This window comes from Pseudophryne corroboree, chromosome 2 (assembly GCF_028390025.1).
Source record: "Pseudophryne corroboree isolate aPseCor3 chromosome 2, aPseCor3.hap2, whole genome shotgun sequence".
Classification (NCBI taxonomy): Eukaryota; Metazoa; Chordata; class Amphibia; order Anura; family Myobatrachidae; genus Pseudophryne; species Pseudophryne corroboree.
In genome coordinates, this window is record NC_086445.1 from 600705362 (window position 1) to 600722696 (window position 17335).

At 48.8% G+C, this 17335-nt stretch overlaps 1 protein-coding gene across 5 annotated transcripts in view; it reads left to right on the forward strand.

The window, feature by feature from the left end:
* WDTC1 (WD and tetratricopeptide repeats 1) overlaps positions 1-17335 on the forward strand; it is a 248911-nt gene that overhangs the window by 230337 nt on the left and 1239 nt on the right. The window lies entirely within an intron of this gene.

The window sequence follows — 17335 nt, forward strand, 5'->3', positions numbered from 1 at the left end:
AAAAACACCGTCAAGGGTTTTTAAAACGCCCGTTTACTTTAGTCGGTCGACACAGACACAGACAGGGACACTGAATCCAGTGTCGACGGTGAATAAACAAACGTATTCCTTATTAGGGCCACACGTTAAAGGCAATGAAGGAGGTGTTACGTATTTCTGATACTACAAGTACCACAAAAGAGGGTATTATGTGGGATGTGAAAAAACTACCATAGTTTTTCCTGAATCAGATAAATTAAATAAAGTGTGTGATGATGCGTGGGTTCCCCCCGATAGAAAATTATGGGCGGTATACCCTTTCCCGCCAGAAGTTAGGGCGCGTTGGGAAACACCCCTTAAGGTGGATAAGGCGCTCACACGCTTATCAAAACAAGTGGCGGTACCGTCTATAGATAGGGCCGTCCTCAAGGACCAGCTGACAAGGCTGGAAAATATAATAAAAAGTATATACACACATACTGGTGTTATACTGCGGCCAGCGATCGCCTCAGCCTGGATGTGCAGAGCTAGGGTGGCTTGGTCGGATTCCCTGACTAAAAATATTGATACCCTTGACAGGGACAGTATTTTATTGACTATAGAGCATTTCTATATATGCGAGATGCACAGAGGGATATTTGCACTCTGGCATCATGAATAAACGCGATGTCCATAACTGCCAGAAGATGTTATGGACACGACAGTGGTCAGGTGATGCAGATTCCAAACGGCACAGTATGGCCGTATAAAGGAAGAGGACTTGTTTGGGGTCGGTCCATCGGACCTGGTGGTCACGGCAACTGCTGGAAAATCCACCGTTTTTTACCCTAAGTCACATCTCTGCAGAAAAAGACACCGTCTTTTCAGCCTCAGTCCTCTCGTCCCTATAAGATCATATCTGCCCAGGGATAGAGGAAAGGGAAGAAGACTGCAGCAGGCAGCCCATTCCCAGGAACAGAAGCGTTCCACCGCGTCTGACAAGTTCTCAGCATGGCGCTGAGACCGTACAGGACCCCTGGATCCTACAAGTAGTATCCCGGGGGTACAGATGGGAATGTCGAGACGTTTCCCCTTCGCAGGCTCCTGAAGTCTGCTTTACCAAGCCTACCTCCGACAAGGAGGTAGTATGGGAAAAAATTCACAAGCTGTATTCCCAGCAGGTGATAATTAAATTACCCCTCCTACTACAGAAAAGGGGTATTATTCCACACTATATTGTGGTACTGAAGCCAGAAGGCTAGGTGAGACTTATTCTAAAAAATTTTTTTTGAACACTTACAAAGGTTCAAATTAAGATGAAGTCACTCAGAGCAGTGATAACGAACCAGGAAAAGGGGACTATATAGTGTCCCGGGACATCAGGGATGCTTACCTCTATGTCCCAAATTTGCCCTTCTCACTAAGGGTACCTCAGGTTCGTGGTGCAGAACTGTCACTATCAGTTTCAGACGCTGCCGTTTGGATTGTCCACGGCACCCCGGGGTCTTTACCAAGGTAATGGCCGAAATGATGATTCTTCTTCGAAGAAAAGGCGTCTTAGTTATCCCTTACTTGGACGATCTCCTGATAGGGGCATAGTCCAGGGAACAGTTGGAGGTCGGAGTAGCACTATCTCGGATACTGCTACAATCAGCACGGGTGGATTCTAAATATTCCAAAATCGCAGCTGATCCCGACGACACGTCTGCTGTGCCTAGGGATGATTCTGGACACAGTCCAGAAAAAGGTGTTTCTCCCGGAAGAGAAAGCCAGGGAGTTATCCGAGCAAGTCAGGAACCTCCTAAAAACAGTGCATCATTGCACAAGGGTCCTGGTAAAAATGGTGGCTTCCTACGAAGCAATTCCATTCGGCAGATTTCACGTAAGAACTTTTCAGTGGGATCTGCTGGACAAATGGTCCGGATCGCATCTTCAGATGCATCAGCGGATAACCCAATATCCAAGGACAAGGGTGTCTCTCCTGTGGTGGTTATAGAGTGCTCATCTTCTAGAGGGCCGCAGATTCGGCATTCAGGATTGGATGCTGGTAACCACGGAGCCCAGCCTGAGAGGCTGGGGAGCAGTCACACAAGGGAAAAATTTCCAGGGAGTGTGATCAAGTATGGAGACTTTTCTCCACATAAATATACTGGAGCTAAGGGTAAATTTATAATGCTCTAAGCTTAGCAAGACCTCTGCTTCAAGGTCAGCCGGTATTGATCCAGTGGGAAAAACATCACGGCAGTCGCCCACGTAAACAGACAGGGCGACACAAGAAGCAGGAGGGCAATGGCAGAAACTGCAAGGACTTTTCGCTGGGCGGAAAATCATGTGATAACACTGTCAGCAGTTTTTCATCCCGGGAATGGAAACTGGGAAGCAGACTTCCTCAGCACGACCTCCACCCGGGAGAGTGGAAACTTCATTGAGAAGTTTTTTCCACATGATTGTAAACCGTTGGGAAATACCAAAGGTGGACATGATGGCGTCCCGTCTGAACAAAAAACGGGACAGGTATTGCGCCAGGTCAAGAGACTCTCAGGCAATAGATGTGGACGTTCTGGTAACACCGTGGGTGTACCAGTCGGTGTATGTGTTCCCTCCTCTGCTTCTCATACCTAAGGTGCTGAGAATTATAAGACGTAGAGGAGTAAGAACTATACTCATGGCTCCGGATTGGCCAAGAAGGACTTGGTACCCGGAACTTCAAGAGATGCTTACAGAGGTCTTATGGCCTCTGCCGCTAAGAAGGGACTTGCTTCAGCAAGTACCATGTCTGTTCCAAGACTTACCGCAGCTGCGTTTGTCGGCATGGCGATGGAAAGCCGGATCCTAAGGGAAAAAAGGCATTCCGGAAGAGGTCATTCCTACCCTGGTCAAAGCCAGAAAGGAGGTGACCGCACAACATTATCACCACGTGTGGCGAAAATATGTTGCGTGGTGTGAGGCCAGGAAGGCCCCACAAAGAAATTTCAACTCGGTCGTTTCCTGCATTTCCTGCAAACAGGAGTGTCTATGGGCCTCAAATTGGGGTCCATTAAGGTTCAAATTCGGCCCTGTAAATTTTCTTCCAGAAAGAATTGGCTTCAGTTCCTGAAGTCCAGAAGTTTGTCAAGGGAGTATTGCATATACAAACCCCTTTTTTGTGCCTCCAGTGGCACTGTGGGATCTCAACGTAGTTCTGGGATTCCTCAAATCACATTGGTTTAAAACCAGTCAAATATGTGGATTTGAAGCATCTCACATAAAAAGTGACCATGCTCTTGGCCCTGGCCTGGACCAGGCGAGTGTCAAATTGGTGGTTTTTTCTCAAAAAAGCCCATATCTGTTTGTCCATTCGGACAGGGCAGAGCTGCGGACTCGTCCCCAGTTCTCTCCCTAAGGTGGTGTCAGTGTTTCACCTGAACCAGCTTATTGTGGTGCCTTGCACCTACTAGGGACTTGGAGGACTCCAAGTGGCTAGAAGTTGTCAGGGCCCTGAAAATATGTTCCAGGACAGCTGGAGTCAGAAAATCTGACTCGCTGTTTATACTGTATGCACCCAACAAGTTGGGTGCGCCTGCTTCTAAGCAGTCGATTGCTCGTTGGATTTGTAACACAATTCAACTTGCACATTCTGAGGCAGGCCTGCCACAGTCTAAATCGGTTAAGGCCCATTCCACAAGGAAGGTGGGCTCATCTTGGGCGGCTGCCCGAGAGGTCTCGGCATTACAACTCTGCCGAGCAGATACGTGGTCAGGGGAGAACACGTTTGTAAAATTCTACAAATTTGATATCCTGGCAAAAGAGGACCTGGAGTTCTCTCATTCGGTGCTGCAGAGTCATCCGCACTCTCCCGCCCGTTTGGGAGCTTTGGTATAATCCCCATGGTCCTTTCAGGAACCCCAGCATCCACTAGGACGATAGAGAAAATAAGAATTTACTTACCGATAATTCTATTTCTCGGAGTCCGTAGTGGATGCTGGGCGCCCATCCCAAGTGCGGATTGTCTGCAATACTTGTACATAGTTACAAAAATCGGGTTATTATTGTTGTGAGCCATCTTTTCAGAGGCTCCGCTGTTATCATACTGTTAACTGGGTTTAGATCACAAGTTGTACGGTGTGATTGGTGTGGCTGGTATGAGTCTTACCCGGGATTCAAAATTCCTCCCTTATTGTGTACGCTCGTCCGGGCACAGTACCTAACTGGCTTGGAGGAGGGTCATAGGGGGAGGAGCCAGTGCACACCACCTGATCCTAAAGCTTTACTTTTTGTGCCCTGTCTCCTGCGGAGCCGCTATTCCCCATGGTCCTTTCAGGAACCCCAGCATCCACTACGGACTCCGAGAAATAGAATTATCGGTAAGTAAATTCTTATTTTTCCATAGCCTCAATCATGTAACGTGTGGCCCTACTGGAAGTCACATTCGTCTCTTAATCGTCGACACTGGAGTCAGTATCCGTGTCGGCGTCTGTATCTGCCATCTGCGGTACCGGGCGTTTTAGAGCCCCAGATGGCTTTTGAGACACCTGGACAGGCACAGACTGAGTCGCCGGCCGTCTCATGTCATCAATCTTTTGTAAAGAGCTGACACTGTCACATAATTCCTTCCATAAGCTCATCCACTCAGGTGTCGACTCCCTAGGGGGTGACATCTCTGTTACAGGCAATTGCTCCGCCTCCACCTCATTTTCCTCCTCATACATGTCGACACAACGTACCGACACACAGCACACACACAGGGAATGCTCTGATAGAGGACAGGACCCCACTAGCCCTTTGGGGAGACAGAGGGAGAGTATGCCAGCACACACCAGAGCGCTATATATATACAGGGATAACCTTATATAAGTGTTTTTCCCCTTATAGCTACTGTATTGTTATACTGCGCCTAATTAGTGCCCCCCTCTCTTTTTTAACCCCTTTCTGTAGTGTAGTAACTGCAGGGGAGAGCCAGGGAGCTTCCCTCCAACGGAGCTGTGAGAGAAAATGGCGCCAGTGTGCTGATGAGATAGGCTTCGCCCCCTTCTCGGCGGCCTTTTCTCCCGTTTTTCTGTGGAATCTGGCAGGGGTTAAAATACACCCATATAGCCCTGGGGGTTATATGTGGTGTATTTATGCCAGCCAAGGTGTTTTACATTGCTGCTCAGGGCGCCCCCCCCTAGCGCCCTGCACCCTCAGTGACCGGAGTGTGAAGTGTGCCTGAGTAACAATGGCGCACAGCTGCAGTGCTGTGTGCTACCTTGTTGAAGACTGATGTCTTCTGCCGCCGATTTTTCCGGACCTTTTCTTGCTTCTGGCTCTGTAAGGGGGCCGGCGGCGCGGCTCCGGGACCGAGCTCCGAGGCTGGGCCTGTGTTCGGTCCCTCTGGAGCTAATGGTGTCCAGTAGCCTAAGAAGCCCAATCCACTCTGCACGCAGGTGAGTTCGCTTCTTCTCCCCTTAGTCCCTCGATGCAGTGAGCCTGTTGCCAGCAGGTCTCACTGAAAATAAAAAACCTAAAACTAAACTTTCACTAAGAAGCTCAGGAGAGCCCCTAGTGTGCACCCTTCTCGGCCGGGCACAAAAATCTAACTGAGGCTTGGAGGAGGGTCATGGGGGGAGGAGCCAGTGCACACCAGGTAGTCCTAAAGCTTTTACTTTTGTGCCCAGTCTCCTGCGGAGCCGCTATTCCCCATGGTCCTTACGGAGTTCCCAGCATCCACTAGGACGTCAGAGAAATCACCAATAACATACACAATTATGGTAGGAATTTGCGCCTTCGGTGTGATAGAGAATCTTTTACCTATCACTGTGAATCCTTTAAAGTTCCATGCTTTCACAATAGTCCGCAGAAAATCTAATTTGCTCTGTGCTCCAATCATTTGACTGTTCAGTTGTAGATTCCCAAGCAGAGGCTATGGATCCGTTCATGTGTTGGTGCAAGAAGGTTGTTACTTTCCGGTCTTCTTCAGATCTTGCCAATAGAGGAGGCCTGGAAGGAGCCAGATTAAAAGTTCTCCGTTCCTTGCAAATTTGCTTCACTTTGTCCACTTCCAGCAGATCATGTATTTAAGTTGGAACGGCCTCCAAAGGTAGACGCTGCAGTGGCACGTTTAGCTAAACACACGTCTCATACTGATCAGGGCTCATTTATAGATCCGCTAGATAAAAAAATTAGAAGTTTGTCCTTTTTTGTAGGTTTCAGGGTTGTTATCCGACCTTTACTAGCCTCGGCATGGGTGGCTCAAGCTATGGAGAATTGGGCCGACAAACTCGTTGAGGGACTACCAAGCTATTTGTCCAGGGATTTACTGTACTACTCAAATTGGCGGAACAGCTGCATTGGGCAGCTGAATATGAGTGTGAGAGTGTGCTCAGGTTGCGTCCAGGTTTTCAACTACAGCCATCTTAGCTTGAAAGGTCAACGCTTCGGAATTCAGGATTGGATTCTCCTTACGACGGATGTGAGTCTGAGAGGATGGGGGGTGGTCACCCAAGGGGTGCAGTTCCAGGGCAGGTGGTCTGCCCAAGAGGCCTTACTTTCGATCAACATCCTGGAACTTTGGGCTATCTACAATGCCCTGATTCAGGCTTCCTTTCTGCTCCAGGATCAGGCAATCCAGGTACAGTCGGACAACGCCACGGCTGTGGCGTACATCAGTCGACAAGGAGGGACAAAAAGCAGGGCCTGCATGCGAGAAATATCAAGAACACTCCTCTGGGTGGAAAGAAATGCTATAGCACTGTCCGCAATCTTCATTCCAGGAGTAGACAACTGGGAAGCGGACTTCCTGAGTCGCCACGATCTCCACCCAGGGGAGTGGGGCCTACATCCTCAGGTGTTTCAACAGATCATCGACCAGTGGGGTTGCCCCCAGATCGACATGATGGCGTCTCGTCTCAACAAGACACTTCGCACCTATTGCTCGCGAACCAGAGACCCTCAGGCGTGCGCAGTGAATGCACTGACGTCGCCTTGGCCTTACCAACTGGTCTACATATTTCCTCCGATTCCGTTGATCCCAAAGGTCCTCAAGAGGATCCGGCATCAAAGAGTACAAGCAATTCTGCTTGCCCCAGATTGGCCCCGGAGAGTGTGGTACGCGGATCTTCTGGACATGTCCGTCGAAGACCCTTGGCCTCTACCGCTCAGAAGAGATCTTCTTCAACAAGGACCGTTCATCTACCCGGACTTATGGCGGCTTCGTTTGACGGCATGGAAGTTGAGTGGAACATCCTAGCTCACAAGGGCCTTTCCAAAAAGGTTATTGCTACCATGGTTCAGGCAAGGAAACCTGTTACGTCAAAACACTACCATAATATCTGGCGGAGATATGTCTCCTGGTGTGAGGAACGCACATATCCATCTGCAGATTTTCACTTGGGAAGATTTCTTCGTTTCCTGCAGGCTGGAGTGGATCAAGGCTTACGTCTGGGATCCATTAAGGTTCAAATGTCAGCTCTTTAAATCTTCTTTCAAGAGAAGTTGGCTAATCTCTCTGATGTTCATACCTTCTTGCAAGGGGTGCTTCACATCCTACCTTTGTTTGTGCCACCTACGGCACCTTAGGATTTGGATGTGGTATTACGATTTCTACAGTCCTCCTGGTTTGAACCTCTGATGACGGTAGAAGACAAGTATCTCACGTGGAAGATGGTGGTGTTACTGGCCCTGGCTTCTGCTAGACATGTCTCAGAATTGGGGGCCTTATCGTATAAAAGTCCGTATTTGGTCTTTTACGAGGACAGAGCGGAGCTCCGGGCTAGACAGCAGTTCCTGCCGAAGGTTGTTTCGCCGTTTTATCTAAATCAACCTATTGTGGTTCCATCCTGTTCTGACGCTTCTGCTCCTCCGGAGACATTGGATGCTGTGCGTGCCTTGAAGATCTATGTCAAGCGTACAGCTCGGATCAGAAAGACTGATTCCTTGTTCTTGCTCTGTGATGCGCAGAAGAAGGGTTACCCTGCTTCAAAGCAGTCCATTGCTCGTTGGATTCTACTTAACAGGCCTATGTGTTGGCAGCTTTACCTGCTCCTAAGTCTCTAAAGGCCCACTCTACTAGATTGGTGTGCTCTTCCTGGGCGGCTGCCCGTGGAGTCTCGGCCTTGCAACTATGCTGAGCCGCTACCTGGTCGGGGAAGAACACCTTTTTGAAGTTCTAGAAGTTTGACACCTTGGCCAAAGAGGATACCCAGTTTGGGCAGGCGGTGCTGCAGATATCTCCGCCCGTTCTGTAAGCTTTGGGACATCCCGTTACTTGTTCAGCCGTTGCTGTTTTTGTTGCAAGACGTTGCTGGCTCAGTTGAGTTATGGTGTACTGGTGTTTAAATCTCACCACCCTTATCGTTGTTATGTTCCTTCTCTCAAGTATGTAATTCTCCTTCGGGCACTGTTTTACCTATAACTGTGGGAGGGGGTATAGAGGGGAGGAGCAAGCACACCCAGTGGAAGAAATTTAAAGTGCACTGGCTCCTTTGGACCCCTTCTATACCCCATCGTACTAATGTGTACCCAGTATCCCTTATGGACTACAAGAAAAGGATTTACCGATAGGTATTTAAAATCCTATTTTTTCTAGTGCCTGCCAAGGCTCTGAGGAAGACTAGCGCCTAACCGGGGTCTATCTCTACCCAGTACAATCACCAGTCGGAGGGCGGTTGCTCCTGTTCAGGGACCGTTGGGTGGCCTCGTCTTAAGATGCCTGGGTGCTGGGTGTCATTTCCAGAGGTGAAATCATCAATCTCTGGTACACCACCACAGCGGTTTTTCACCACCACTCTTCCCGGGGATGTAAATAAGAGGGTTGCATTGGACAAGGCAATCAATTATCTCTTCTCAGACGGCGTCATTGATCCAATTCCTCTGCTGGAACAGAAACTTTGGTTTTACGCCAACTTGTTCGTTGTTCAGGAACCAAGTGGATTATTTAGGCCGATCCTGAATCGTCGTGCTTTGAACACAAGGTTGTTGGTAATTTCACAGCATGGAGGCCAACACATTTTTTGCCTCACTGGATGCATATCTTCACACTCAATTTGGGCAGGTCATAATTCTCGCCTTCGTTTTGTAGTCTGATCCGAGCACTATCAGTTACAGGCCCTTCCATTCAGTATAGCCAGGGCTCTGCGTGTTTTCACCAAGATCATGTCAGTGATGGCGATCCTGCATTGCAAGAAAGGTATCTCGATTATACCATATTTAGACAATCTGCACGTGAAGGCCGACTCGGCTTTCTAGTTACAAAAGCACTTGCATTACACAGTTAACAAAATACAGGATCGTGACTGGATCCTGAATTTCAAAAAGTCACACCTAATACCTTGTCAGCGTTTCAACACCTCTCTCCAGCAAATTTTCTTACCATAGTCCAAAGCACAGACACTGCAGAACTTGGTCACGACAGTACTGTTAGTGGCCTATCTGTCAATCTTGTTTTGCATGAAGCTGTTGGGCACGATGATCGCCACCTTCAAGACCTTTGAATACTCCAGGTTCCACTCGTGAGAATTCCAGTGGGAAATTCTCCAAAATTGGACGGGATGCTCAGCATCCCTCTCGTCTCAGTTTCTCATTCTGACCGACAGCACTCGTCAGTCTCTCCATCGTGGATGGTCCTCCAGGGACAATCCTTGGTCACGGATTGGGTCATTGAGACCGTGGACATGAGTCTCCTAGGATGGAGTGCCATAACATTACATCTTTAGCTCCAATGCCTTTGGTCACCGTCTGAGATGTGCTTAAGCGCCACAACATCTTTCTGTCTCTATTGGGAGCTCAGTCTGTATGGGCCGGCCGCTCAGTTAGTATTCATCACGGAGGCACAAGAAGCGCAACAGAGATAGCGGGTACTGAAGCGGATCAAAGATCGAGTGATGGTAATCCTGGTGGCTCCAGACTAGACACGCATGGCCTGGTACGCCGACATTCCAGGCCTGCTACAATAAGGTCCATTTATACATGAGGACCTTCCTCTGTTATCTTTAACGGCCTGGCTTATGAGACTGTGCTTTTGTAAACTAAAGGTTTTTCTCTTTCCGTAGTCCATACAATGCTATAAGCCCGGAACCCAGTTTCGTCACACAATTGTCACAGATCATGGAAACTCTTGTGGTGTGAACAGAGAAGGGTTCATACTTCTAGGTTTTGCCTCTCTCGATTCTTGGCCTTCCTTCAGGCGGGTGTGGTTTGGAGGCAGATTTTTAATTTTTTTTATTTCTCTAACGTCCTAGTGGATGCTGGGAACTCCGTAAGGACCATGGGGAATAGCGGGCTCCGCAGGAGACTGGGCACTCTAAAGAAAGATTTAGTACTATCTGGTGTGCACTGGCTCCTCCCTCTATGCCCCTCCTCCAGACCTCAGTTAGAATCTGTGCCCCACAGAGCTGGGTGCTTTTAGTGAGCTCTCCTGAGCTTGCTAATAAGAAAGTATTTTAGTTGGGTTTTTTTTTTTTTTTTCAGAGAGCTTCTGCTGGCAACAGACTCTCTGCTACGTGGGACTGAGGGGAGAGAAGCAAACCTACTAACTGCGGCTAGGTTGCGCTTCTTAGGCTACTGGACACCATTAGCTCCAGAGGGATCGAACACAGGACCTGACCTTGTCGTCCGTTCCCGGAGCCGCGCCGCCGTCCCCCTCGCTGAGCCAGAAGACAGAAGCCGGCAGAAGCGGAGAAGACATCGAAATCGGCGGCAGAAGACTCCTGTCTTCACATGAGGTAGCGCACAGCACTGCAGCTGTGCGCCATTGCGCCCACACTAACCCACACACTCCGGTCACTGTAGGGTGCAGGGCGCAGGGGGGGGGGTGCCCTGGGCAGCAATTGATACCTCCTGGCGAAAACTGCATATAGACAGTGGGACACTGTTATATGTATGAGCCCCCACCATTTATTTTACAGAAAATCGCGGGACAGAAGCCCGCCGCTGACGGGGCGGGGCCTTCGTCCTCAGCACTCACCAGCGCCATTTTCCTGCCACAGCTCCGCTGAGAGTAAGCTCCCCAGGCTCTCCCCTGCAGAATCACGGTAGAAGGGTGAAAAAGAGAGGGGGGGGGGGGCACATAAATTTAGGCGCATTAATCATAATACAGCAGCTACTGGGTAAACACTAAAGTACTGTGTAATCCCTGGGTTATATAGCGCTGGGGTGTGTGCTGGCATACACTCTCTCTCTCTCCAAAAGGCCTTGTGGGGGTCCTGTCCTCATTTAGAGCTTCCCCTGTGTGTGTAGTGTGTCGGTACGCGTGTGTCGACATGTTTGACGAAGAGGGCTATGTGGAGGCAGAGCAAGTGCAGTTGACTGACGTGTCGCCGCCGACGGTGCTGACACCTGATTGGATGGATATGTGGAAGGTGTTAAATGATAATGTAAACTCCTTACATAAAAGGTTGGATAAAGCTGATACCTCGGGCCAGTCAGGGTCTCAACCCATGCCTGATCCTACAGTGCAGAGGCCCTGAGGGTCTCAAAAGCGTCCACTATCCAAAATGGTTGACACAGATGTCGACACGGATTCTGACTCCAGTGTCGACGACGATGATGCAAAATTGCAGCCGAAAATGACAAAAGCTATACGCTACATGATTATAGCGATGAAGGATGTTTTACACATATCAGAGGTAAACCTTGTCCCTGACAAGAGGGTTTATATGTATGGGGAGAAAAAGCAAGAGGTGACTTTTCCCCCTTCACATGAGTTAAATGAGTTATGTGAAAGAGCATGGGATTCCCCAGATAAGAAAGTCCTGATTTCCAAAAGGTTACTTATGGCGTACCCTTTCCCGCCAGAGGACAGGGTGCGTTGGGAATCCTCCCCTAGGGTAGATAAAGCTCTCACGCGCTTATCTAAGAAGGTGGCCCTGCCGTCGCAGGATACGGCCACCCTGAAGGATCCTGCAGATAGAAAGCAGGAATGTATCCTGAAATCTGTTTATACACATTCAGGGACTCTACTGAGGCCGGCAATTGCGTCGGCGTGGATGTGTAGTGCTGTAGCAGCGTGGACAGATAAGCTGTCTGAGGAAATGGATACCTTAGACAGGGATACCATTATGCTGACCCTGGGGCATATAAAAGACACTGTCCTATATATGAGGGATGCCCAGAGGGACATTTGCCTACTGGGCTCTAGAATTAATGCAATGTCAATTTCTGCCAGGAGGGTCCTGTGGACTCGGCAGTGGACAGGTGATGCCGACTCCAAAAAACACATGGAGGTGTTACCTTACAAGGGTGAGGAATTGTTTGGGGACGGTCTCTCGGACCTGGTTTCCACAGCTACTGCTGGGAAGTCAAACTTTTTGCCATATATTCCCTCACAACCTAAGAAAGCACCATATTACCAAATGCAGTCCTTTCGCGCACAAAGAAGCAAGAAGGTCAGAGGTGCTTCCTTTCTTGCTAGAGGCATGGGTAGAGGAAAAAAGCTGCACCTTACAGCTAGTTCCCAGGAACAGAAGTCCTCCCCGGCTTCCACTAAATCCACCGCATGACGCTGGGGCTCCACGGGTGGAGCCAGGAGCGGTGGGGGCGCGTCTCTGACATTTCAGCCACCAGTGGGTTCGCTCACAGGTGGATCCCTGGGCTATACAGATTGTGTCTCAGGGATACAAGCTGGAATTCGAGGTGGTGCCACCTCAACGTTACCTAAAATCGGCCCTGCCAGCTTCCCCCATAGGAAGGGAAGTAGTGGTAGCGGCAATTCACAAGCTATTTCTCCAGTCCCTGAACATTTATCTGAAAAGATTCAAGTTCAAAATGGAATCGCTCAGAGCGGTCATTGCAAGCCTGGAAGAGGGGGATTTTATGGTGTCTCTGGACATCAAGGATGATTACTTGCATGTCCCTATTTATCCGCCTCATCAGGAGTACCTCAGATTTGTGGTACAGGACTGTCATTACCAATTCCAGACGTTGCCGTTTGGGCTCTCCACGGCACCGAGAATATTTACCAAGGTAATGGCAGAAATGATGGTGATCCTGAGAAAGCAAGGAGTCACAGTTATCCCATACTTGGACGATCTCCTCATAAAGGCGAGGTCAAGGGAGCAGTTGCAGATCAGCGTAGCGCACTCTCAGGAAGTGTTGCAACAGCATGGCTGGATTCTGAATATCCCAAAGTCGCAGCTGATTCCTACGACGCGTCTGCCCTTTCTGGGCATGATTCTGGACACAGACCAGAAGAAGGTGTTTCTCCCGACTGAGAAGGCTCAAGAGCTTGTGACTCTCGTCAGAGACCTCTTAAAACCGAAACAGGTGTCGGTGCATCACTGCACGCGAGTCCTGGGAAAGATGGTGGCATCGTACGAAGCCATTCCCTTCGGCAGGTTCCATGCGAGGATCTTTCAATGGGATCTGTTGGACAAATGGTCCGGATCGCATCTTCAGATGCAGCGGCTGATCACCCTGTCCTCCAGGGCCAGGGTGTCTCTTCTGTGGTGGCTACAGAGTGCTCACCTTCTCGAGGGCCGCAGGTTCGGCATACAGGACTGGGTCCTGGTGACCACGGATGCGAGCCTCCGAGGGTGGGGGGCAGTCACTCAGGGAAGAAACTTCCAAGGGTTGTGGTCAAGTCAGGAGGCTTGTCTGCACATAAATATCCTGGAACTAAGGGCCATATTCAACGCCCTGAGTCAAGCGGAGCCCCTGCTTCGCAACCAACCGGTGCTGATTCAGTCAGACAACATCACCGCGGTGGCTCATGTAAACCGCCAGGGCGGCACAAGAAGCAGAGTCGCGATGGCGGAAGCCACCAGGATTCTTCGGTGGGCGGAGAATCACGTGCAAGCACTGTCAGCCGTGTTCATTCCGGGGGTGGACAACTGGAAAGCAGACTTCCTCATCAGGCACGACCTTCACCCGGGAGAGTGGGGACTTCATCACGAAGTCTTCATTCAGATTACACATCGATGGGAACTGCCACAGGTAGACATGATGGCGTCCCGTCTCAACAAAAAGCTACAACGGTATTGCGCCAGGTCAATAGACCCTCAGGCGATAGCTGTGGACGCCCTGGTAACACCGTGGGTGTTCTAGTCGGTCTATGTGTTTCCTCCTCTTCCTCTCATACCCAAGGTGCTGAGAATCGTAAGAAGAAGAGGAGTGAGAACAATACTCATTGTTCCGGATTGGCCAAGAAGGCCTTGGTACCCGGAACAGCAAGAAATGCTCACAGAGGACACATGGCCTCTGCCTCTCAGACAGGACCTGTTGCAACAGGGGTCCTGCCTGTTCCAAGACTTACCGCGGCTGCGTTTGACGGCATGGCGGTTGAACGCCGGATCCTAGCGGAAAAAGGCATTCCGGAGGAAGTTATTCCTACGCTGATAAAGGCTAGGAAGGACGTGACAGCAAAGCATTATCACCGCAAATGGCGAAAATATGTTGCTTGGTGTGAGGCCAGGAAGGCCCCTACAGAGGAATTCCAACTGGGCAGATTTCTGCACTTTCTACAGTCTGGAGTGACTATGGGCTTGAAGTTGGGATCCATAAAGGTCCAGATTTCGGCCCTATCCATTTTCTTTCAAAAGGAACTGGCGTCTCTTCCTTAAGTTCAGACGTTTGTTAAGGGAGTGCTGCATATTCAGCCCCCTTTTGTGCCACCAGTGGCACCTTGGGATCTCAACATGGTGTTGGGTTTCCTAAAATCCCACTGGTTTGAACCACTTAAGACCGTGGAGCTAAAGTATCTCACGTGGAAGGTGGTCATGCTATTGGCCTTAGCTTCGGCTGGGCGTGTGTCAGAATTGGCGGCTTTGTCATGTAAAAGCCCCTATCTGGTTTTTCATATGGACAGGGCAGAATTGCGGACTCGTCCCCAATTTCTGCCAAAGGTGGTGTCATCTTTTCATTTGAACCAACCTATTGTGGTGCCTGCGGCTACTCGTGACTTGGAGGATTCCAGGTTACTAGATGTAGTCAGGGCTTTGAAGATTTATGTAGCCAGAACGGCTGGAGTCAGGAAAACTGACTCGCTGTTTATCCTATATGCCCCCAACAAGTTGGGAGCTCCTGCTTCAAAGCAAACCGTTGCCCGCTGGATCTGTAACATGATTCAGCAGGCTCATTCTGCGGCTGGATTGCCGCATCCAAAATCGGTGAAAGCCCATTCCACAAGGAAGGTGGGCTCTTCTTGGGCGGCTGCCCGAGGGGTCTCGGCTTTACAGCTTTGCCGAGCTGCTACTTGGTCGGGTTCAAACACATTTGCAAAATTCTACAAGTTTGATACCCTGGCTGAGGAGGACCTTGAGTTTGCCCATTCGGTGCTGCAGAGTCATCCGCACTCTCCCGCCCGTTTGGGAGCTTTGGTATAATCCCCATGGTCCTTACGGAGTTCCCAGCATCCACTAGGACGTTAGAGAAAATAAGATTTTACTCACCGGTAAATCTATTTCTCATAGTCCGTAGTGGATGCTGGGCGCCCGTCCCTAGTGCGGACTTTCTGCAATACGTGTACATAGTTATTGCTTAATAATGGGTTATGTTATGTTGGCATCCATTGTTGATGCCCTGTTGTTGTTCATACTGTTGACTGGATAAGTGTATCACAAGTTATACGGTGTGGCTGGTATGAGTCTTACCCGGGATTCCAAAATCCTTTCCTTATAATGTCTGCTCTTCCGGGCACAGTTTCCTTAACTGAGGTCTGGAGGAGGGGCATAGAGGGAGGAGCCAGTGCACACCAGATAGTACTAAATCTTTATTTAGAGTGCCCAGTCTCCTGCGGAGCCCGCTATTCCCCATGGTCCTTACAGAGTTCCCAGCATCCACTACGGACTATGAGAAATAGATTTACCGGTGAGTAAAATATTTTTTTTTTTATTGAAAGTACAGATTTCTACACTGTCCACTGGTTTAGCTGCCCCCACTGGTCTCCATGGAAATAGGGACGTGCCGCGATCCCGCGCCCCCCCAGGAAGCGTCGCTATGGAAATGGGGTCATGCCACAAGTCCATGCCCCCATGACTCGCGGCACACCCCTGTACATTGTAACGGCGTGCCCCACGTGACGTGCACGCGTTCACAAGTGCCTGAGCAAAACGGAGGCCCAGTCCGTCCCTGCAAGGGAGGCAGTGCCTCCCCTGACTACACGTCACGGTTGTGTACCCAGCTTTACTTTACAGGTGACTTGCTGTATGTTTGTGCCTAATATACCTAATGGAAGACATTTGTTTAAAAGCACAATAATCCTTTAAGTGAGTAATAACCAAGGAGCGGTGTTATATGTTACTATGGTGTATTTGCAAATATTATACAGATGTGTCCACATACATGTTGCCTCCCTGCATGTTAAACAGCCATTCTAGTCTCTGTAGCGCAGAGCATCTTCATGTGCAACTTTTTTCATTACGATGCGTCTTATTTGCAAAATGATGGTAATAGGGCACACATAGAGCTTATGCTGATTAAAATGATATGCTGCATGCCTATATTCTGTGTGCAACCGTGGCTGTATCTGCATATGAAATGGTACATTACAGTGTTTTCGTATGCAGTTACAGACGCACAGAGAATATAGGCATGCTGCATATCATTTTAATCAGCAGAGTCTGCTTGTGCGTCCTATTCACATAGTGATGTGAATATGACGCATTTTTGGCAAAGAAGACACCCAATGCTAACGGAGTTGCGAGGACCTGTCAGCTCGCGCCAGGCATCTTCCGTTATGTGGCGTATTGAGGCAGATGTAGATGTTTGGGCACCATTTAGAGTTAGGTGTTGTATCTGAGTGAACCATATTGTGTTGCAAGTGGTGCAAATGCAGTTTTAATATTTGATAGTATTGCATACAGGAATATTACAATTATGCATATAGCGCACATGCACTGCTTTATTTTGTCACCAAGTTTAGGGTTTTGCTGAAACAGCCCCCACCCCAAATTACATGATTTTACCAAGTCATAAAGTTGAACCTTCTGACCAGATTTACTCCCTTCTGTAAAATACCTTTTGTGTGTTTTGAAGTTTAGCAGTACAATGTAGTGTGTGTGTTTGAGTAGGTGTATTATGAAGTGGTGTGTGTTTGTAGAAGGAGTGTGTCCCTGGCCAAAGCTGTGTTCACAATGTGGTGCGTGTTTTAACCTTTGCAGTGTATCTTTAAAGGCTATGATTAAAAGCAATCTTTGCAACGTTCAAATTTGTTAATTGCAGTTCCCAGAACTTTTGACACTGTACTAACAGCTATTGCGTGTTAATGGGAGATATTTTTCTTATATTAACCATTTCAGTTTAATACACTGGATTCACAATTTCAATGGGATTTCCTTGTGTATAGGTTAAATGCATATTCCAGTACTCTGCTAGTATTGTAAAATGTACTCTGTTTTAATTAGCTACAGATATGCTTATATATGTTTGTGGAAACTAATATTATATATTTTTTTCTTTATGGTAGCTTGCATGTATGGTTTATTGGTTC